The 25,068-nt window shown below is 39.0% G+C and overlaps 1 long non-coding RNA gene across 1 annotated transcript in view; it reads right to left on the reverse strand.

The window, feature by feature from the left end:
• LOC138748512 (uncharacterized) overlaps positions 1-18,431 on the reverse strand; it is a 39,226-nt gene extending 20,795 nt beyond the window's left edge. Inside the window, exon 1 of the long non-coding RNA XR_011348104.1 lies at positions 18,353-18,431. This is a non-coding gene — a long non-coding RNA (uncharacterized lncRNA). The remainder of the gene's footprint in view (positions 1-18,352) is intronic.
• Positions 18,432-25,068: the final 6,637 nt, after the last annotated feature.

Raw genomic sequence — 25,068 nt, forward strand, 5'->3', positions numbered from 1 at the left:
AAACTAGGTCAAAAAACTGAGAACCTCTTCTCATGTTACATCATGTTAACATCAGTTATTCATTATATTCACAAATCTTCCTGTTAATTTAATTGATAGTTCATCAAATACTCCAGGAAATGTTAAACCATAATATAATGTAGTTCTTCATTCTAACCCTGACTTTATTTTGCTCTTGGCTGTCTCAAATGTGGCCTAATTTATTCATTGAAATTATATCTCACCAAATGGATCAGATTCCAACTGGACATTGAGAAAAGGCACCAATTAAATACATGGACACCATCATCTTAAAATGATCATCTAATTTGCTGCAACGATAATGCAGCAAGATTGGGAGAAATCTTAACTTCAGGTGATTATTTGACTATGCTTGAAAATTAAAAGTAAATTGCTAAAACTTGAAAATTGCCAGCTAAGTGGCCATGGTCATTTATAAACCACAACCCCAAGAAGTTTAGCACTATCATGTTTCCCCAACATGGTTCAAAGTTCATATTTCAAAGTTCAAATTTATTGTCAGAGTACACACATGACATCACATACAGCCCTAAGATTCTGTTTCCTGCGGGCAAGGCAGTATTTTTAAATGCAGGTCACTGTAAACTACACTAAAAAGAAAGAAATGAAAATAAATGTAAACAATCTGTGCAAATTCATAAGTATAAATATTCAGTAATAAATAATGAGCAAAGTACAACTCTTTAAATGAGTCTCTTGTTGTTCAAGAGTCTGATGGTTGAGAGATAGCAACTATTCCTAAACCTAAACAGACTATGCCTGTTCACTCTAATTATCCAGGTTATTCTTTATACAGGTGTAGAAGTAGGAAGCACACTGGCATAGCTGTTTCAAGCTTCTTGCAGGTTCAGGATGGCCAGCAACGCAAAGGTACATCTTATGGCAAAGGGGGTGGATGAGTGAGGATGAGGGATGTTTTGATGGGAGCTCCAGCTTATTAACAGGTGAGACCTTGAGATGCGTGCTCCTTGAGACAGCAAAGGGAGTCTTGCCTGAAGAATTGCATCATTCTCGGCACCACTGACATGGGTACTCAGAGATGTCTTACTGTATTTCTAGAATAACTCAAAATTTGGCAGGTCACCCTATCACAGGGCAGAATTAAGGGATGGAAAGAGTAACCTCATACAGTTTCACACTGTCGTTCTCGGAACTGGGCTCTCAACAGAAGACCACATCCAGAGCTATGATGTCAGAAACAGTCAAATGCATTGGCCAGTGATCTTTATCCCATGCACCTATGCACAGACTGAACATTAGGCACCCGTTTTAGACAACTTGCATGACATGAATGATACAAAGAAAGTTTTTTTTTAAATCAATCATCTTCCAATCCAAAGCTATAAGCTTCCCACCCAGCAATGTTTCATCTTCACTTTCTATGGAGTCGACCCAAAACTCCCACCACCTGCTGCAGGAGTTGTGGCAGGCTTAACATTGCATCCTTCCTGCTCCATTTGGAAATTGTATCTTCATGACTGTTCAAGAAATATACATGGGCTCACTGCGACATCTCAACCATGGAATATGTCATGCCCACAAGAGATCAAAATATGAAAAACATATGGAAAAAAAATTATCAATAACATTGTGCAGAAATTGGATTCTGTAGCGTGGTTTATAGCCTGGTCATTTCTGTGTGAAATCATGTCAAACACAATAAACTAGCTCAGGCAGGCAAATCTTGATCTACACTAGCCTCCTGACATTTTCCTAGCATTTGACATAAAATAACAAAAAATACATTTTTCATCCATTTATGATATAATTTAAACCTCCCAGATCCACAAAATAAATGTCATTGGTCAGCGACAATTATATAAATAAAAAAGCATCAGGTGCCACTTACAAAGGCTTCTGACTTCAGGACACTTCACAAAGCATTTGTAAAACTCACAGCAGAATCCGCATATACATCCAAGATGCAGAGACTGTGCTCCAATCAATAGCAAGTGCTCTCTGGAATATGGAATGAATATTTGGTTCAATGATTATCTCACAGGTACTAGAAGTGTATCGCTGTTTGTAAGGAGTTCGTTCATTCCCCCCCCCCACTCCCACACAGTATCTGCATGGGTTTTCTCTGGGGGGTGGGGGGGTTTTTCTCCCACCGTTCGAAATGAACTGAGGGTTGCAGTGTTAATGGGATGTAAAATGGGCACCACAGACTCTAAGGGCCGAATTGACCTGTTATCGTGCTCTCCATCTAGATTTTTTTAAATTTAATTTGTTCAAACAGTGTTGGCCCATTTGAATAATTATGCACAAAATAATCATTTTCAATAATTATGAATAGATACACAAAGACTTGATGAATGAACATCAACCTGTGAAGTCATGCTACTTCCCTATTTCCTTTTAAAAGGAACTTGGATAGCACATTATTCCCATGGCATGGCACACACTTTAAGTGTAAATGTGTGTGTGTGTGTGTGTGTGTGTGTGTGTGTGTGTGTGTGTGTGTGTGTGTGTGTGTGTGTGTGAGTGCATGTATTTGTGTGGGGGGGGGGCAGTTATTCTGGCTGTGGAGACACAATTGATACCATATTATGAAGACCTTATCCCCTACAGCCTCGTCATCTATGGCAGCTTATCTGTTAGTGGATTTTACCCACGCAAGGGACTGTCTCAAAAGCTACATAATCCTTTTTGAGGGCCATGAAATGGAGTGGCAGAAGTTGTTTAATGATGACATTGCTGTCATAACGGATGGCACAGATTATGATTCAACATGCATTTTGAGGCAGAACTCACATTAACAGCTCCACACTTGTTTTGCAATCCATTTGGAAATCCAATTTGGTAAAAGTTGAGCCATTTGGCACACAGTACACTTGACTGCACTTAAAAAGGTGCAATCTAATCCTTTGGCTTGTGTGCTTCCTTCATCTTTCATATCCTTCCATTTCATGGCCATTTTCAATCCCAGTTCTCTGCAATTCCTGTTGATCATGGTCGATCTTTCTGAGTTGCCGATGATGGTTCCAGGACTTCCAACTTCTACACTCTGGTGTAGACATCCTGCCCGGTCCTGGCATGACCAGTTTTCATCCTGTGAATGAGGACCAGGGGTTTAACAACTTGTGAGTCCTGAGCCCTGAGAAGCCAGATTAACTCTCATCTCTGGGATTAAATCAACTGCTAATTGTCAGATTAATTTACAAGCAAAATAAATGAATATTCACCGGTTTGATTGGAGCTGAATTGGATGTCCCTTTTTCTTTCTGTTTGAAGTAAGGGCATACTGCACATACATTGTACAATGTGTACGACAATATAGGCATCACCATCTTAAGGGTGAACAACATCTCTTGATATCTATGGGAGTCTTCGGATGCACCCGCGATGCCCTCATAATCAGGGCCAAGCCTCATACATGAAAAATGACCACATGAGCAAGAAATCAGACAGCTGCCAGTGCTCAGAAACTTTTATTCAGCAGGTATAAGACAAGAGAGGAGAAGACTGAAGGAAGAAATAAATGGAGACCTGTTATTTCTAATTGTTACATAAAAAAAGCTGTCACTATTCCTTCTGATGAGTTTGGATTTTAATTGCAGAAAGTCCGTCGTCTGAGCTAAATAAACTAATAGAAATCATTATTTAGCAAGCATTACCCTGTCAACGTTCTTCAGTCAAATGCATAGTTAGGGATTCTACTAATAAGTTAATGTCTTGGCGAACATAAAAATATTAGCATATGCTTTCAGTTGAAAAGAAAGTGGTTGTGAACTGGATGAATGTTTTCTCCATTGATACAAAGCAAAATGTTAAATAAATGGAATCATGGGGGTTGACCTATAGGTTCACCCATACGAGAGTAATGGACTTGGACGTGAAATGTCAACTCGGTTTCTCTTTCCAAAGGCTATACCTTTTACAACAGTTTCTGCTTTTAGTAAAAACACAATGCTGGAGAAACTCAGCTGATCAAACTGTCCTTTAAACAACAAAGATTAAGATACATAACCAACGTTTGGGGCTTGAGACCTTTATGAGCAAAATGTAGACAGGCAGCCGAATAAAATGATGGGGACAGGGGAAGGGGAGTCCCACAGGCAGGAGGAAATGGATGGACAACTCTGCACTGTGTTCCTCCCCCTCCCCTCCCCACAACCTCGATCGGGCACCTGGCTTCATTTTGTCCTTACCTTGATGAAGGGCTCGAGCTTAAAATGTTAGTTGTATATCCTTATTTTTGTTATATCCATCACAGTGTCTGCAGGCTTTTGATGCTTTACTCCAGTTTCCACTTTTACTTCAGATTTCCAGCAGCTACAGTTTTATTTTCACATGATGGACGTAAATTAATCTTTGCATCAAGTGGGCGTTTACAGGAGTAGCAGCAGCTCTGTATCCTATATATTGCTTCTGATATCCAGCTCCATTGTAATCGATTCGCCTTTTCAAACTACCGTGTAAAATGGGGTTAACCGGAAAATTTGCCCAGTTAGCGCCCCAGTTCCCCAGCAGTTAGAAAGGGTCCAACCCGGTTAACCCCATCGGAACCCAACCGGGTCTCTGACCTACCTCTGAGGTAGGGACGGAACTAGGTCATGTCCACAGGCGATTCGGAAAGGAATCTGGTGACATCGGTGCTTGGGTGCATGCGTCACTGGGCAGCCAGCATCTGAACATCCAGCAGTACTTCTGGTGAGTGCGTGACACGTTATTGCAGGGCGGGATCCCCCTTAAATCACCAGGTTGACGATTTAATGGGTCAATCCCCCTGCAATTCGAAAGGTGCTTCCAGCACCTTTGCCCCAGTAATCGCACCCAGGTCCCAGGAGGACGGCCCAGGTGCTGCAGATTAAAAGGGGCTTTTAAAGTGAACACAATGTTCACCTACTAATATCTTTGCATATTTAGTGTAAGCAGACACTAAATGTCTTTCTTCCAGTCACAATCTATTGTCTAATACATGTTTGTATCAACCTCAAGCTGACCTTAAACATGTATGCATTTATCAATTCAATTATGTGTAACTTTGAACCAGCAGTGAAATAGTGATTTAAATCCAAAATCTGAGACTGACTTCATTCGAAGCTGAAATAGACGCTGTATATCTGTAGAAGGCTAGAGATTTCACTGCAACAATGCTATAATTCTCGAGTAAATTGCATAATAAATCTTTCTTTCTCCAAAGTTTATGTCCTTACAATTTTCCGTGGCTTCAAATGAATATGGCGCCATTAAAGAACTGCAATAAACCTAAATTGTTACTTTATACAAATTGTTATTCTGTTCTTTCAATAAAACAATGTTTGAATAATGTTTTCTTTTTTGTATTGTAGTCTTAATAATTAGTTGTAACTTTAAAAAAGACTTTGTGGATCATTAATCTCTAGAAAAATTCAGTCCCAACCACTCCAGATTTCATCAATCAGCCTGAGTAGTTGGTCAATGTCTGGTTTTGGTGCTAGGTTATTGATTGTGACTCAGAGAGACAGTCTTTTCAAACTCCATCTAAAGGTGTTTTGCTTTGAAGTCAATGCTCACAAAGATCTCTTTCTCCATGAAGGGAGTCTTTGGTCAGTCAATAGATAATTGACGTGAGAAGCCTAACATAAGTGGAAGCCTAAAAGGGAGCAAACTGGTAAAGCAGCACAACACACATAGTAAAAGTATATTTCTCGGACATATCAGAATGAACTGATCAATGATTCCTTCTATCTGCATCAAACCAGGTGTTTGCAGACTCCAGGTGATACCTTTCAGCAGCTCTCACATAAAACCACAGATGTTTTTCAGCAATTTTACAATAGCAACCCGTTGGCATTATGAAAAAAAAAACTTTATAAATCAAATTGTGATGTAGCAGCTCAGTTGACAGCCCACAAATCCATTTTCAATTCATTGCAGCTGGGGTATTTGTCATCATAAGGATGTAAGAACTAAGAAAAGAGAAGATCTCTAGTCCGTCCAGTGGGCTGATATCGCCTCCAACCGTGCATCTTGGTGCCTCACAGTTCGGCGGACAGCAACCTCCTTTGAAGAAGACCGCAGAGCCCACCTCACTGACAAAAGACAAAGGAGGAAAAACCCAACACCCAACCCCAACCAACCAATTTTTCCTTGCAACCACTGCAACCTGTCTGTCCCGCATCGGACTTGTCAGTTACCAACGAGCCTGCAACAGACGTGGACGTTACCCCTCCATAAATCTTCATCCGCGAAGCCAAGCCAAAGAAAAGAAAGAAGAAAGATTTTTTTGTAATTACCACATATCTATCCTTTCTTTTAATATCCAAAATATGTTGATCTAAGTCTTAACTACATTCAACAACTGACCCTTTGTGAGCTTCTTGTAGCGCGTCGAATGACTCAAAGATGTTGACTCAAATCAAGGCTTCTATTAACAAAAGACTGGAGCGTAGTACATTGAGGTCGACCAGTCCAGACTGACCTGGGTCTGGTTAGGAGCAGCCCTTTATGACCTGCCAGTAGGCGTGGCTACGGCTCTCAGCCAATCACTATCACTATCTATACAAATATATACATTGGTGATAGTACCCCATACTATCAAACTTATTAATTGCCCTGAATGGCCAGTCTATATTTTGTGACTTTGAACGCTGGTTGGACTTTGAATCCCCGGCTTGGATTTGGTGTCCCCAGAAACTTTAGAGCATTGACACGACAAGTAGGTCCTTGCCCATAATCCAACAGCCCGTTTAACATGAGGCCAGGATCTCGAACTAATTTGATTGATGCACTTCTACCAGGATGGGATAAATTGTGAAGGGTCTCAAAAGTTTCCTGCCTTATATAGCTGATGACAAAAAAAAATTAAAATAGGAATTCGGCCACATGCAAGAGTTGGGCATAGTCCGCAGATCTGACAGCCATTGCATATTGTCCCAAAAAAATCTCCTGGCGATTAGTGGCCTTGTGGTGATTATCGTGCCCTGAACAATTCTACCATGTCTGACTGATACAACATTCCCAATTTACAAGACCTTTGAAGAAACCTCCAGGGCAAACATGTATTTTCAAAAATAGATCTGGTATGTGCTTACTATCAGATTCCAGTTGGGCCTTCTGACACCAAGAAGTCAGCAGTAATTACACCTGTCACTATGTTTGAGTTTCTGTGAATGCCATTGAGTCTACAGAATACAACTCAGGCATTCCAGTGGTTTATGGACCATGTCCTCGCCAGCCTCGATTTTGTGTTTGTTTACATTGACGATACTCTGGTCACCAGTGTGGATGAAGAGGAACACAAGCCCCTCTTTATCACATTGTTTCAGAGGCTTGATGAGATTGGCATTGTCATCAATTCCAGTAAATGTATTTTTGGGGCAGAGAATTACACAACATGGTGTTTTGCCCGATGAATGAGAGATTCGAGAATTTCCTACTCCTGTTACATTTGGCCAGTTGTGACGTTTTTTAGGCATGATGAATTTTTATTGCTAATTCCTTCCAAATGCTGAAGTATCTCTATTACCCCTCACTGAACAACTAAAAGGATCTGATAATTTTGTGTCCAAAAGACCATTAATGGTGGGAGACTATGCCATGCATGCTTTCAACAATTTCAAGACTGTGCTTGCGAATGCCACGATGCTTGTACATCAAAACCCCAATGTCTTGCTCTCTCCTACCACAGATGCATAAATGTAAGTTAGAACAATGAGTCCATGGAAAATTGGAATCTTTAAGATGTTTTTCAGCCAAGCTCTCACCGGCTCAGGCAAAGTATAGTACTTTGTTGCTAAATACACATAGAATGTGAATAGGATGCAAGGAATATGCGATAATTGGAAGGATACATCTTCAGGATGTACTCTTGCCCAGTCTGTGAGTCTATGAAGCTTTCAGTAGAGCCTGTGTCGATTAGGCATTTAGTGGAATGTCTGTTTACCTTGACAGCCACTATGGAGTTGCTGAGCTGGTGAGGTCTGTCCAGATCTAGGACCATCAAGGCTAGGACCCCGGATCTTCTGGGAACCTTGTCATTTCTAGGAATAGCCCAACATCCTCATTGAGCGTTTCCATCAACAACTGAAGACAGCATTAACAGCAGATAGTGATGCATCTACAGAGAGTGTACGCTTACCCATGGTTCTCCTTGGTGTGCATACTGCTGTTAAAGCAGATCTTGGATGTTCAGCGGCAGTGCTAGTATATGGAACTACGTTAACCTTGTAAGGCGAGTTTGTGAATCCGAGTCCAAGCACAAAATTCTATGATCTAGCTAGTTACGTTGATTGTCTTCGGGAAAACATGAGATTACTCCAACCTACTCCTACGGGGCAGGCGTCACCTGCAGTGGATGTACCAAATGATTTACAACACTGTACTCGTGTGTTCCTTCAGCACGATGCTGTTTGCAAAGCACTTCAGCCCGTTTACGATGGTCCTTTGCAGGTCTTGCGATGCCACCCGAAGACTCTTGTGATCAACAGGAATGGAAAAGTTGACACGGTTTCCATCGACAGGTTGAAGCCGGCATATGTCGATGGTCCACGTTCTGCATCAGGGCCAGAGTCAGAGGCCCAGTCTCACCCTGGTCAGTCGGACCGTGCTTCACCTGTCTTGCACTACCGTACGAGGGTTGGGCCGAACTATCAGCCCTCCGGACTGTTATGTAGCGAGACAGTTTCAATCGGCAACCTCCTTACATGGCTCAGAGGCTGGGGGGGAGGGTCTGTTACAGTCACATCCTTACCTGCTTCGGGAATGGTGCCAGCTGCCACTGGTGATGTAAGCAAAGCCACACCTGGGAGTAATAGTGCGCATGCACGGGTGTGGTAAGCGACAGTGTACGGGTGATGGATCTCGGAGGGAGGAGGAGGAGAGTGAGAGCGTCAGAATCTCCCATGTGGCAGTGAGCCAACGGGAAGGTCAGAGGGGTTTGACTGGTTGGTGTATGGGGAGTTGAAGAATACAACGTTGTGACTAGTGGTTAATAAAGTTGACTTGACGATGTGCTGAAAGTAACAAGTGGGTGTGGCTTCATTATTTGTTTGTAAGCTGCGGTAAATCAGTGCCGTTACAACCTGTAATCTTTCACTCAATCGGATCATGCTTAATCTTTGCCTCAGTGTTATTGTAATAACCACATATCCATTGTTTTCCTTAATATCCAAAAATATGTTGATCTCTGTCTTAACTACATTCAACTACATTCAAAAAGTGGAAGAAGTAGAGCAGTGGATGTGATCAATTTGGATTTTAGTAAGGCTTTTGATAAGGTTCCGCATGGAAGGTTAATAAGAAAGGTTCAGTCACTAGGAATTAGGAGAGAGATTGTGACATGGATTCAGAGGTGGATGGAAGATAGACAGCAGGGAGTCATGGTGGACAACTGTCTGTCAGGTTGGAAACCTGTGATAACCAGGGTACCTCAGGGATCAGTGCTGGGTCCCTTGTTGTTTATCATTTATATTAATGGTTTAGAGGAGGGTGTGGTTAACTGGGTAAGCAAATATGCGGATGATATGAAAATTGGAGGGAGTGGTGAATAGTGAGGTAGGTTTTCTTGGATTACAGAAGGATTTGGTTTGTTTGGAAGAGTGGGCCGAAAGATGGCAGATGGAATTCAATGTAGACAAGTGCGAGGTGCTGCATTTCGATAAAAATAACCAGAATAGGACATATGCAGTTTAAGGGGAGGGCATTGAGACATGCAGAGAAGCAGAGGGACCGGGGGTTAGGGTACAGAGTTCAGTGAAGGTAGATTCCCACGTAGACAGGGTGGTTAAGAAGGCATATTGTATGCTGGCCTTCATAAATCATAGTATAGAGTATAGGAGCTGGGAAGTGATGTTGTGGCTGTTTAAGGCATTGGTGAGGCTTGGTTTGGAATACTGTGCTCAGTTCTGGTCTCCAAATTATAGAAAGGATATAGATAAGGTGGAGAGGGTGCAGAGAAGCTTTCAAGGATGTTGCCTGGCTTACAGCATCTGGATTACAGGGAGAGATTAGGAGACTGGGACTGTATTTATTGGAACGTAGACGACTGAGAGGAGACGCGATAGAGGTATTTTAAATTATGAAAGGAATAGATCGACTAGACAAAAACAGACTCTTTCCCCTGAGGGCAGGGGAGGTTGGAACAAGAGGGCATGAGTTAAGGGTAAGGGGGCAAAACTTTAGCAGATATATTAGAGGAAACCTTTTCACTCAGTGAGTGGTGGCAGAATGGAATGATCTTCCAAAAGAGATAGTTGCGGCAGGGTCCCTTCTGTCATTTAAGAGAAGATTGAATGTGTACATGGAGGTGAGGGGGTTTGAGGGTTAAGGGCGGAGAGCAGGAGGGTTGAGCTCGTGGAGTTGTTCAAGCGACCCGGTGCGGACTCGAAGGGCCGACATGGCCTGTTCCTGTGCCGTAAACAGTTATATGGTTAACTGATCCTTTGTGATCCTCTTTATTGTCCTGTATGGTCTGTCTCTTATTTGGAAACTTTCAACCCTAGTTCTGGACTCCACAGCCAGCAGAACATTATCATTCACATTTACCTCATTAAGGCCATAAGCATACTGGATATTTACAGTTGACCAACTCTCATTTCTTATTAATTCAAGAAGTATTATCCTCAGTAGAGAGGTGAGAATGTGTTCAACCTGCTATTTTCCAGCCATCACCTGTGGCAACAAAGATCCAAAACCCTCTCCCAAGACCCCCACAATATCATCCCTTACTTCCCAGAACATCTCAGGAATCACTTGAACTGGGCTCAGAGATTTATCATTTTTTTTTAAATTTTTTTTATTTTTCACACTATAGATCACATTATTCAAGATATACACATTTCTCCTTTCAAATATATACAGTGTCGTTTTCTCCCCCCTCCCTCCTCCCCTCCCCCCCCCACCTCCCCCTCCATCCATTCAAAACTCTGAGTCCAAGATACATCAAACCCATCAAACAATGTTGTCACTCAACATTAACGAACAAAAACTTCCACTGAGTCAATTCTTTCCATTCTCTTTTCCTTTTGTCATTTTAGGTGATAGATGTCCCGGTAGGTTTTCTCTATTATATTCCATGTACGGCTCCCATATTTCATCAAATAATGTAATATTATTTCTTAAACTATATGTTATTTTTTCTAATGGAATACATTTATTCATTTCTATATACCATTGCTGTATTTTCAAATTATCTTCCATTTTCCAGTTTGACATAATACATTTTTTTGCTACAGCTAGGGCTATCTTAACAAATCTTTTTTGTACACCCTCCAAATCAAGTCCAAATTCTTTATTTTTTTATGTTACTTAGGAGGAAGATCTCTGGGTTTTTTGGTATATTGCTTTCTGTAATTTTATTTAATATCTGGTTTAGATCTTCCCAAAAATTTTTTCACCTTTTCACAAGTCCAGATTGCATGAATTGTTGTTCCTATTTCTTTTTTACAATGAAAACATCTGTCAGATACTGTTGGATCCCATTTATTTAACTTTTGAGGAGTGATATATAACCTATGTATCCAATTATATTGTATCATACGTAATCTCGTATTTATTGTATTTCTCATAGTTCCTAAACATAACCTCTCCCATGTTTCCTTTTTTATCTTTATGTTTAGATCTTGTTCCCACTTTTGTTTAGTTTTATCATTTATTTCCTCATTCTCCTTTTCTTGTAATTTGATATACATGTTTGTTATAAATTTTTTAATTATCATTGTGTCTGTAAACAGATATTCAAAATTGCTTCCTTCTGGTAACTTCAGACTACTTCCCAATTTATCCTTTAAATAGGATTTCAATTGGTAATATGCCAGCACTGTATCTTGAGTTATATTATATTTATCCTTCATTTGTTCAAAAGATAATAATTTATTCCCCGAAAAACAATTTTCTATCCTTTTAATCCCTTTTTTCTCCCATTCTCTAAAAGACAGGTTATCTACCGTAAAAGGGATTAGGTGATTTTGCATCAGTATTAGTTTTGATAATTGGTAGTTTGTTTTATTTCTTTCTACATGAATCTTCTTCCAAATATTAAGCAAATGGTGCAATACTGGAGAATTCCTATGTTTTACCAATTTTTCATCCCATTTATATAATATATGTTCAGGTATCTTCTCCCCTATTTTGTCTAGCTCTAATCTAGTCCAATCTGGCTTTTCTTTTGTTTGGTAAAAATCTGATAGATATCTTAATTGTGCGGCTCTATAATAATTTTTAAAATTTGGCAATTGTAAGCCTCCTTGTCTATACCATTCTGTTAATTTATCTAGTGCTATCCTTGGTTTCCCCCTTTCCATAAAAATTTCCTTATTATTTTCTTTAACTCCTTAAAGAATTTTTCTGTCAAGTGTATTGACAGTGCCTGAAATAGGTATTGTATCCTTGGAAAAATGTTCATTTTAATACAGTTTATCCTTCCTATTAATGTTAATGGTAAGTCTTTCCAATGCTCTAAATCTTCCTGTATTTTTTTCATTAGTGGATAATAATTAAGTTTATATAGATGGCTGAGGTTTTTATTTATTTGTATACCTAGGTATTGTATTGTTTGCATTTGCCATCTAAACGGTGATTCTTTCTTGAATTTTGAGAAATCCGCATTATTCATTGGCATTGCTTCACTTTTATTTGCATTAATCTTGTATCCTGACACTTCTCCATACTCCTTCAATTTCTTATGTAATTCTTTTATTGATGATTCTGGTTCCGTTAGGTATACTATAACATCATCTGCAAATAAAATGATTTTGTATTCCTTGCCTTTTATTTTTATCCCTTTTATTTTATTTTCTGTTCTTATCAGTTCTGCAAGTGGTTCTATTGCTAATGCGAACAATAAGGGCGTTCCTCTGATGAATGCTTTCATTGCGTCCCATAATATAAACTTATCCTTCACTGATTCCGTATTTATTTCAAAATACATTTTAATTTGTCTTTCTATTAATTCTCTAAAATCCTGTCTTTTAAGTAGCATGGTGTTTAATCTCCATCTATACATTTTTGGAGGGATATCCTCTAACTCTATTGTCATCCCTGTCTTGTTGATCTGCTTAAGTTAAAATGTTTTGATACATATCCATTTACTGTCACTCTTGCCAATGGCCCCTTATATAATGCTTTAATCCAATTAATATATTTCTCTGGTAAACTAAATTTTTGTAGTACCTTGAATAAATAATTCCATTCTACTCTGTCGAAGGCCTTCTCTGCGTCTAAAGCAACCGCTACTGTTGGAGTTTTATTTCCTTCTACTGCATGAATTAAGTTAATAAACTTACAAATATTATCTGTTGTTCGTCTTTTTTTTATGAATCCAGTTTGGTCTAGACTTACTATTTTTGGTACATAATCAGCTAATCTGTTTGCTAATAATTTAGCTATTATCTTGTAATCTGTGTTAAGTAGAGATATTGGTCGATATGATGCTGGTGCAAGTGGATCTTTCCCTGCCTTTGGTATTACTGTAATTATTGCTGTTTTGCACGAATCTGGTAAGCTTTGTGTTTTATCAATCTGATTGATTACTTCCAGGAGGGGAGTAATTAATAAATCTTTAAATGTTTTATAGAATTCTATTGGGAGACCATCCTCTCCTGGTGTTTTATTATTCAGCAGATTTTTTATTGTCTTTTGTATTTCTACTATTTCAAATGGTTCTATTAATTTATTTTGTTCCTCTGTTTGTAATTTCGGTAGTTCAATTTTAGTTAAGAATTCATCTATTTTGCCTTCTTTCCCTTCGTTTTCAGTTTGGTATAGTTGTTCGTAGAATTCTCTGAAATTTTCATTAATTTCCGTTGGATTATATGTGATCTGTTTGTCTTTTTTCCTTGATGCCAATACCATTCTTTTAGTTTGTTCTGTCTTAAGCTGCCACGCTAGAATTTTGTGCGTTTTTTTCTCCTAGTTCGTAATATTTCTGCTTTGTCTTCATTATATTTTTCTCCACCTTATATGTTTGAAATGTTTCATATTTTATTTTTTTATCTACCAATTCCCTTCTTTTAGTAGTGTCTTTCTTCCTTGCTAATTCTTTTTCTATATCTGCTATTTCCTTTTCCAACTGTTCTGTTTCCTGATTGTAATCCTTCTTCATCTTAGTTACGTAACTTATTATTTGCCCTCTGATGAATGCTTTCATTGCGTCCCATAATATAAACTTATCCTTCACTGATTCCGTATTTATTTCAAAATACATTTTAATTTGTCTTTCTATTAATTCTCTAAAATCCTGTCTTTTAAGTAGCATGGAGTTTAATCTCCATCTATACATTCTTGGAGGGATATCCTCTAACTCTATTGTCAATATCAAGGGTGAATGGTCCGATAATATTCTAGCTTTATATTCTGTTTTCCTAACTCTATCTTGTATACAAGCTGATAACAGGAATAAATCTATTCTTGAATATGTTTTAAATCTATCCGAATAATATGAATATTCCTTTTCCTTTGGGTGTTGTTTCCTCCATATATCCAAAAGTTGCATTTCTTGCATTGATTTAATTATAAATTTGGTTACTTTATTCTTTCTGTTAATTTTTTTCCCGGTTTTATCTATGTTTGAATCCAAATTGAGATTGAAATCCCCTCCTATTAATATATTCCCTTGCGTATCTGCTATCTTCAGAAAAATATCCTGCATAAATTTTTGATCTTCTTCTTTAGGCGAATATATATTAAGTAAATTCCAAAACTCCGAATATATCTGACATTTTATCATTACATATCTTCCTGCTGGATCTATTATTTCCTCTTCTATTTTAATTGGTACATTTTTACTGATTAATATAGCCACTCCTCTAGCTTTTGAGTTATATGACGCTGCCGTTACATGTCCTATCCAATCTCTCTTTAATTTCTTGTGCTCCACTTCAGTTAAGTGTGTTTCTTGCACAAATGCAATATCATTTTTTTCTTTTTTCAGTAAATTTAGCAGTTTCTTCCTTTTGATTTGGTTATGTATTCAATTAATATTTAAAGTCATATAGTTTAATGTAGCCATTTTATACTTTGTTTATCTTTCCCTTCCGTTTCCTCATCATCACCTTCCCTTCTCATCCATTTCTGCTTTCTTTCTTTGAACAGTTTATAAGACAACATTTTTAACACATCAAACATTCCCCTTATTCTCCTACCTAATATTTCTTTAACCCCATTGTCCCCTCCCCTTCCTGAGTTGCCCATTATCACATCTCCCCTCTCCATTTGGATTTGCGAATTCACTCGCAAGCGTCAACTGATTTTGCATTGACCGTAATTTCTTCCTACCCAGCCCCCCCAGAAAAGATTTCAATTTTTATATACAACAAAGGTCACTCTCTAAATTCCCTCTTTACTCCTCTCTTCCCCTTTTTTTCCCTCATTAATTCTTCTCTATACACTATATATTTTCTTTTAAATGCACATATACTTATGTAATATATGTATTATATATGTATATAGTCCTATACACACGTCTTTTTAGTTCGCAGTCTTTTGTACTCTCCTTACACGTCTTCATCTCTCAGTCTATTTTGTAATTGTTCTGCAAATTTTCGTGCTTCTTCTGGATCCGAGAATAGTCTGTTTTGTTGTCCTGGAATAAATATTTTCAATACTGCTGGATGCTTTAGTATAAATTTATACCCTTTCTTCCATAAAATCGTCTTTGCTGTATTGAACTCCTTTCTCTTCTTCAGGAGTTCAAAACTTATATCTGGATAAATAAAAATTTTTTGCCTTTTGTTCTCCAGTGGCTTGTTGTCCTCTCTTATTTTCTCCATTGTCTTCTCCAATACCTTTTCTCTTGTAGTATATCTTAGGAATTTTACTAAAATGGATCTTGGCTTTTGTTGTGGTTGTGGTTTAAAGGCTAATGCTCTATGTGCCCTTTCTATTTCCATTTCTTGCTGTAGTTCTGGACATCCTAAGATCCTGGGGATCCAATCTTTTATAAACTCTCTCATATTCTTGCCTTCTTCATCTTCCTTAAGGCCCACTATCTTTATATTATTTCTTCTATTATAATTTTCCATTATATCTATTTTCTGAGCTAACAGCTCTTGTGTCTCTTTAACTTTTTTATTAGATTCTTCTAATTTCTTTTTTAAGTCCTCTACCTCCATTTCTACTGCTGCTTCTCATTCTTCCACCTTGTCCATTCTTTTTCCTATTTCTGATATGGTCATATCTATTTTATTCACTTTCTCTTCTGTACTGTTTATTCTTCTTCTTAAATCACTAAATTCTTGTGCTTGCCATTCTTTAAATGAATCCATGTATTCTTTAATAAGAGAAAATATATCCATTGTCTTGCCTTTCCCTTTTTCTTCCATTTCACTGTACTCTTTCTCTTCCTCTTCTTCCAGATGGGTTGGCCATCTGTTGTTTCTTTGTTTTCTTTTTCTTCTCTTCTTTCTTGTTTTCGTTGTCTTCTATGTTCTCCTCTTGCTGCTGCTGTTCTGTAGCTGTCATTGCCGGCTGTGGAGATCGACTCCCCAGCTGGTCGCTCCTCCCGTCGGTGTGTTTGTTTGCATGCGCGGGTGCGCACTTTTACTCGACTCAGCGAGCCATTTTTGTAGTCCACTTTCTACTGACCCGAGGGAGCAGGTTTCTCTCTCCATCGCGGGCCTCTTCGAACAGGTAAGGCCTTCTCCTTCTTCTTCCGTTGTCTTCTCTTCCTCTCTTCTTACTGTTGGTTTCGACTTTTCTTTTTTTGTCGCCATCTTCTTTCCACCTTTATATTCACTTTACTTTAATTTTTATTTTTGTGCCTTTGTGCTTTCCTTTATTTTTTTCAACTTTTCTGGAGAGGGCTGGAGTTCACCGTCCGGCCACTACTCCATCACGTGACTTCCCGAGATTTATCATTCTTTACGCGGTTCAAACCCTCCAGTACCTTCCCTTTTGTAAGGTTTATCTGCACCAGGATATCACTGTTCATTCCCCTGAACTCACTGACTTCCGTGTCCTTCTCTGCAGATGAGGAGCATTCATTAAAGATCTCACCCATTTCTCATAGCTCCACAATTAGGTTACCACCCTGATCCTTAGTGGGACCTACTCACTCCCAAGCCATACTTTTGCTCCCAATATTCCTGTAGAATCTTAAGGTTCTCCTTTATCTTATCTGCCTGGAATATCTCATGGACCCTTTCTGTTCTTCTAATTTCTTATTTTTAAATGAATGGTTGAAATCTTTATACTCTTCAAGGTACTTGCTTGATTCTAGCTGACATGTGCCTCTTTCTTTCTCTGGTCCAGTGTCGTAATATTACTGGTCAACTTAGGTTTCCGACTCCGGTCAGCCATACCCTTCATTCTAAGGAGAACATACTGCCCCTGAATTCTTCCTCACTCACATTTAAGAGCTCATAACTGCTCTCCCAATCAATCTTTGAGAATCCTGTCTGATGTCATTGGGATTTAGTTTTCCCCTGAATTAGTTTACTCTGATTATACCAGGAATGAGGAGAGTTTGACAGCTCTTGGCCTTTACTCGTTGGAATTTTGGAGAATGGGGTGGGGGGGAGGGGGGAATCTCATTGAAACATTTTGCATGTTGAAACGGATGGGCAGAGTAGATGTAGAAAAGTAGATTCCTGTGGTGGGAGAGTCTAGGATAAGAGCGCACAACTTCAGGATTGAAGGGCATCCGCTTAGAATAGAGAGATGTAGGAATGTCTTCAGCCAGAGGGTGATAAATCTGTGGCATGTGTTACCTCAGCAGCTTGCAGAAGCCAGGTCATTGGGTGTATTTAAGGCAGAGATTGATAGGTTCTTGTTTAGCTAGGCCATCAAAGGGAGAAGGTCAGGCTGTGGGGCTGTGGGAAAATGGATCAGCTCATGATTGAATGATGGGCTGCCAGACTTGATGGGCTGAATAACCTAATGTGTTGCTCCATATTGTATGGTCTTATGATCTAGCACTTTAGCTTGAGGACATCCTACTTTTTCCATAACTATTTTGTACCTAACAGAATTAATGTTTCTGATCATAAAATGCTCCCCTAATGACACAGCAACTATTTGTCCATCTAGTGGAGAAGCCGCTCCTCTTGAACAGCCACTTACATATTGCTTCAGAAAACCTTCTCAGATACATGAAGTAAACTTGCACCATCAAATTCCTACACACTTAGGCAGTTCCAGTCAATATCAGGGAAGTTAAAATCATTTACTATCACATTCTGTTTAGACCAATAAATATCTGAAATTACCCTATAATTTCTCAAATTCCCACTATTGGAGGAATGGGATGGAGCTTCTAAAGATAATCCCAGCAAATTAATCATCCCTATCTTATTTCTAAGTTCTACCATTTCCCAGTGCACTCCACCCCCCACCTACCCCTACCTTCCTCTCCGGAATACCCTCTCTGAGTACTGCCTTAATCAATAGTACAACATCCCACCTCTCTTACCTCTACTTGTTGACTCCATCACATCAAAGGGATCAATACATCGGAACACTGACCAGCCAGTCCGACCATTCCCTCAATGATATTTCAGTAATAACTAGAGTATCACCATCCCATGTGCCAGTCCATGCTCTGAGTGCAATTGAATTTTAAGTGGTCTGGGTCCCTGCCATGGCTATTTCAAACCCAGCTATAATTATTATCTAGGACAGGACATCACGTCAAGGGTGATAGTTACTTCGGAATTTTACTTTGCTTCCCGAAAAGTTGTCATGTTGATTTTCTGTTTGTTCATGGTTTATTTATTCGACTTAAGAAGTGTCAGTGCCACTAATGCAAAACTGTTGCCTTGTGACATTAATCCCTATTGCACTTTGATTGGTAGGTGGTTTTAGTTTTTGACCTCATGAGGGTCTAAGATTTCCTCTGAGAAAGCTATAGTGTAATTGTTTAGCTAAAGATATCAGGATAACTGAAATCCCTCAACAGTGGGATCATGAAAGCCATCAGACCACCCTGCCTTTAACTCACTCAATCCATTTCCACGTATTAAAGAATACATCCTTATAGTTTTCCATCTCTAAAGAAAGATACAAGAAGACTGCTAAATGTTCACTATTTTAATTCGGATTTGAATACATCTTTCACAATTTTGTAAAATATTCTGTTTCACATTTGATCATTTACTGTTGCTAAGAAATAACTTGGTAACAGAGCTGAGAAAACCATCCCATCTGAAGTCAAGAGGCTGGAAATTGTCATTTGAATGCATGGGATAAGGCTATAAAATTACTTGATGAATTCGCGCAGAACTACAACTTTATGGCTTCAATGGACTGACTCCCCCAGGTGCGGCAAGTTCTAATCAGCCCTACCTTCTCTCACAACCTTTACTGCTGACAGGCACATCTGGGACTCGGTGCATTAATAGCAACATCTGTCATGGCATTCACATGCTTGGCCTGCATGTTCAGCCAGAAATTGGCTTTATAATGTTGATTGCATTCTGGTTTCTGAAGAGCCCAGCTTTGAGACGGGCCTCAGGGAGAAGCCTTACATCAGTCCAACAGCTTTGACACTCAATAATGAAAGACATTGCAACTGGAGAAACTTGAGGGCAGCTGCCAGTTGTATTTTCACCATACATTTCGAGTCCTTATCCTCAGTGATCCTTCATCTAAAAGAAGCAACTGAAAACATTAGCTTCTTATGAGGATAATCCTTTTCTCTTGCTGAGTGACAGGTTAAACATAAATAGAAAATATTTGCATTTACTCCCATAAACAGCTAATTAAGTACCTTTGAAGCGTACTCATGGTGGCAATGCAGTGAACAGCTAAATTACCTGCAGAAAGCTCACCAAAGCAGCCAGATAAGTAAATTGGGAGCTTTAGGTTCAAGGCATTGGGTTATTGCATTGGGAGATGCATGGTGGAAGAGGCTTCAGGGAAAAATATCATGTGTGTGGTGTTCTAATGAAGGTAATCTCAGTGTTTAACAGAAGAAGCCATGCACTGTAATTCAAATACCATGATATTTGAGTGTAGACATTTCAAATTAAAAATAGCTGCTCTCAGTAATGAAATTAGCTAATTGTTCTAAAGCCCAAACTGGTCCATTCCTTTAGAAGGGAAAGGAAATATGTCATTCTTATCGAGTCTGGTCCATGTGTAAGGTTAGATCTGTGGAGCTCTCTTACCTACTTCACTGGTCAACTCGGGGACATTGGGATGGACACCCTAATCTCAAAAACGGACAAGTGAAAAAGTAATTTGGAGGCACAGTTAGGTACTTGATGTTTTGCCTATAATTCAGTTATCACTGTTCTGATTGCAGTTTTCTTTCAGGGATATATTTTGGAAGAAAAATTCAGGTATCGTCTCACAATTACCATCGATGGCTATTGTAAGATGATACCACTCATTGCCAGTGAATGCTTTCGTCTGCTGAGGTTCTATGCGAGGAGCATCGTTTTATGAAATGCTTACCCGCTCTTGTACTTATAACACATAGGAATTAGGTAAAACACAAAGAAAAATATTAGCTTAATAATAGGTCCGATGATGTGCCTCCTTTTAACCAGTGGAAAAATAGCATTAGGATGGAGCCATCACTTGAATATTGTAAAACAAATGTTTTTTGAGGAAGAGATCTCTTGAGGTAAATTGCCACTAATTCAAAAATGTGTACCTCCTCACCATGAGCCTATTATACCTAAATTATAGACAATACCTGTTGGTCTCAAGAAATTGTGTACTAGCAGAATTTATTTATATTCATTTGCATGATATATGAAAATTAGTGTTTATTGTTTATTGGAGGGTAGCTCGTGTTATTCTGTCATTTTAAAAAGGCTGCAAAAGTAATCCTGGAAATTATAGGCTGGTAAATTATTGGAAGGTGTTCTAAGAGATCAGATATACAAGTATTTAGATAGCCAGGGACTGATTAGTGATAGGCAACATGGCTTTGTGTGTGGTAGATGGTGTTAAACCAATCTGACTGAATTTTTTGAGGAGGTTAGCAGAATAGTTGATGAAGGAAAGGCTGTGTATGTTGCCTACATGGTCTTTAGTAAGGCCTTTGATAAGGTTCCACTTGGGAGGTTAGTCAGGAAGGTTCAGATGCTCGGTGTTCATGGTGATGTAGTAAATTGGATTAGATATTGGTTATGCTGGAGAAATCAGAGAGTGGTCGTGGATGGTTGCTTCTCACACTGGAGGCCTGTGACTAGTGGTGAGCCTCAGGGATTGGTGCTGGGACCTTTGTTGTTTGTTGTCTATATCAATGATCTGGATAATAATGTGGTAAATTGGATCAGGAAGTTTTCAGATGGCACTAAGATTGGAGGTGTTGTAGATAGTAAGGAAGGCTTTCAAATCTTGCAGAGGAATTTGGACAGCTGGGAAAATGGGAGTTTAAAAAAAATGGCAGATGGAGTTTAATGCAGACAAGTATTAGATGTTACATTATTGAAGGACAAACCAAGAAAGGACATACACGCTAAATGATCAGGCACTGAGGATTACGGTAGAACCAAGGGCTCTGGGAATGCAGATATACTTCCCTGAAAGTGGTGTCATGGGTAGATAAGGTGGTAAAGAAAGCTTCTGGCATATTGGCCTTCATAAATCAAAGTAGTGAATACAGAAGTTGGGATGTTATGGTGAGGTTGTACAAGACATTGGTGAGGCCAAATTTCCAGTATCGTGTGCAGATTTGGTCACCTAATTATAGGAAAGATATCAGCAAGATAGAAAGAGCGCAGAGAAGATTTACTAGGATGTTGCCAGGATTTCAGGATCTGAGTGACAGGGAAAGATGAGAGAGGTTAGGTTTTTTTTTTCCCTGGAGTATAAAAGAATGAGGGGAAATTTAAAATTGTAAAGGGAATAGACAGAGTAAATGTAAGTAGATTTGTTCCACTAAGGGTAGGTGAGATGGAAACCAGATGACATGGGTTAAGAGTGAAAGGAGAAATGTTTAGGTGGGAACATGGGGGGGGGGAACTTCTTCACACAGGGAGTGGTGAAAGTGTGGAACAAGCTGCCACGTGAAGTAATGGATGCGGATTCAATTTTAACATTTAAGAAGAATTTGGACAGACATATGGATGGGTGAGATATGGAGAGTATGGACTGGATGCAGGTCAGTGAGACTAGGCAGAAAAATACTTCAGCACAGTCCAGAAGACCCGAAGGGCCTGCTTCTGTTCTGTAATTTTCTATGGTTCTCAGGCAGTTTTGTCTCACATGCAGCATCTATTTAGCCATTTGGAAGAGCCTGTTAATCTAGGCCAATTATTTAACTTTGAATTGTTTCAAGGTTCTTGAAAAATTGTTGTAGGGTTTATGGATGACTCAGAATCAAAACACAATAAGAGAGTTGATTCCAAGTAAAAAATCTGCTGGTGCAGATGGTCGATAACTGTTAAATTGACACTGATTTATATTTAAAACAGCCCAGGAAAACAAACAGTAATGAAAAAGATCAGGCAGAAGGTGACCTCAAAGAACTGCCTAAACTGCTAGAAAAGACTGTCTTTTTTAATTACAGCTTAAGTGGGGCCTTCATTAATTCACCTCAGACAACAACCAATGCTCAGCGCTTGGAATAAATATGGACTCTGCAATTGGAGGAGATTTTATGTCCAATACTGTGCAAGAATTCTCAATTTTCTATTTTTAAGTTTAGGCATAGACAGAAAATTGATTGTTTGAAGTATTGCTACTATTATAACTCCTAGCTATTTGTAACAAGACACCGATGAATATTGTCTCCTATGATATCCATTTTCACATTGGAATTACAGTTGGATGTAAAATATAATAGTGATTGATAGCAGCAGATTTTGTAAAAAAAAATTATATATCTGGTATAGATTGAACTTTATTTTGTTTCCTTTGTTGACTGGATACACCATTATGTAAAAATGTCATAATTATTGCTGGAGCAATCTTCTCTTTTTTCTTTGGCTTGGCTTCGCGGACGAATATTTATGGAGGGGTAATGTCCACGTCAGCTGCAGTCTCGTTTGTGGCTGACAAGTCCGATGTGGGACAGGCAGTCACGGTTGCAGCGGTTGCAAGGGAAAATTGGTGGGTTGGGGTTAGGTGTTGGGTTTTTCCTCCTTTGTCTTTTGTCAGTGAGGTGGGCTCTGCGGTCTTCTTCAAAGGAGGATGCTGCCCGCCAAACTGTGAGGCGCCAAGATGCACGGTTTGAGGTGATATTAGCCTACTGGCGGTGGTCAATGTGGCAGGCACCAAGAGATTTCTTTAGGCAGTCCTTGTACCTCTTCTTTGGTGCACCTCTGTCACGGTGGCCAGTGGAGAGCTCGTCATATAACACGATCTTGGGAAGGCGATGGTCCTCCATTCTGGAGTCGTGACCTACCCAGCGCAGTTGGATCTTCAGCAACGTGGATTCGATGCTGTCGGCCTCTGCCATCTCGAGTACTTCAATGTTGGTGATGAAGTCGCTCCAATGAATGTTGAGGATGGAGCGGAGACAACGCTGGTGGAAGCGTTCTAGGAGCCGTAGATGATGCCGGTAGAGGACCCATGATTCAGAGCCGAACTGGAGTGTGGGTATGACAACGGCTCAGTATACACTAATCTTTGTGAGGTTTTCCAGTTGGTTGTTTTTCCAGACTCTTTTGTGTAGTCTTCCAAAGGCGCTATTTGCCTTGGCGAGTCTGTTGTCTATCTCGTTGTCGATCCTTGCATCCGATGAAATGGTGCAGCCGAGATAGGTAAACTGGTTGACCGTTTTTGAGTTTTGTGTGCCTGATGGAACAATCTTCTATAGGGTAATTAAAGGATTTGTCTGAAGGCAATGGACATAAATTGTTATTCCTTTTTGGTCACAATGAAGGATCCATTTTAAATGAAATTCTCATTGGGTGCACATGATAGTGTTGCTTCAGCTATGCCCAAGGACAGTAGTGATGAAAGGCGTCATCATATAACCAAACGCATCTCAAATTAACTTAAAACTACCTTTGAAGCTATTTCACAGTTTTCAGTGCAAGCTATAAGCAATCCTTTTTGATGATAATCTCAGGATAATGGGCAATGCTTTGCAGCACCTCGATGTCTAGTGGAATGACCAGCTGGAATTGTCCCTTCAATGTTCAGCATTAAAAAATATTGGCCACAAAAATAGTTGATATTGCATGTTGATATATAGAGAGTGAGAAATCTGTGTCTGGGAGGGGAATGAGCAAGTGCAGCAACTCCTTACTCGATTGGACTACAGCATTGTGAATTTGTTAGGACAAGGATGTGAATTAAACGAGATGGATTCAATGCCAAATCAAGCAGAGAAAGTGAAATTGAGAGGATAAGAACAATTTTATTATAAGAGAGCAACAAATTATCTATTTTATTATTGCTTTTTAAGGACCCTGAACTATACAGTTTGGAATAGAAATTGTTAAATGTTTCATTTATTTCTCGAGGTTTATAACTAATCACATACAAGTCATTTTAAGTGCATTAAAATCGTTCTTGAAGCCTGTTCCAATTTCAGTTCCCATGCAGGTACTTTGTGCGCTCAGTCACCTGATTCATAACATCTCTGTTTAGTTCTTGTAATCTCTTTTTCTAGTTCTAGAGGTTTGTAATGTATTATATTGAAGATTTTTACTAATTAACTGCCTATTCTTATCTTCAGAGCTTCACTTCTGAAGATCTTTTCCCATTACCATTATTTCTTGCTCCAATTGATCTACCTGTTACTTAATTTTAGAGGTGAAGCTTATCATTTGTCCTCTCAAGTAGGCTTTTAGAGCATCCCTTATTGCAAATTTGTCATTTGCCGAATTCAAGTTTGTATCACCAAATAACTGAAATTGTCTTCTAATCAAATCACAAAAAAATTCTCTTTTTAATGATATTGAAGTTGATCTCTATCTATAAACCTTTTTCTCTTTATCAAGCATTACAATAGTCATTAACAAGGGTGAATTGTCAGATTAAATTCTCATTTCATATTCAACATCTCATACCTGCCTTTTATTTGCACAGGTATTAAAAATAGATCAATTCTATAATCAGAATCATGTCTATTTGAATAAAAAGAAAAGCAGCTGATTGCCTAAAATTAAATGCTACCATGATTACTGTCCTTAAATATCCATGGGGTTTTACTACATAGGCTAGATCTGGCAGACTAAGCCCTCCTCCATTGGGAATGTCACACACTATGCCTGTGGTCAT

The sequence above is a fragment of the Narcine bancroftii genome, chromosome 1, assembly GCF_036971445.1.
Source record: "Narcine bancroftii isolate sNarBan1 chromosome 1, sNarBan1.hap1, whole genome shotgun sequence".
NCBI classification, from domain to species: Eukaryota; Metazoa; Chordata; class Chondrichthyes; order Torpediniformes; family Narcinidae; genus Narcine; species Narcine bancroftii.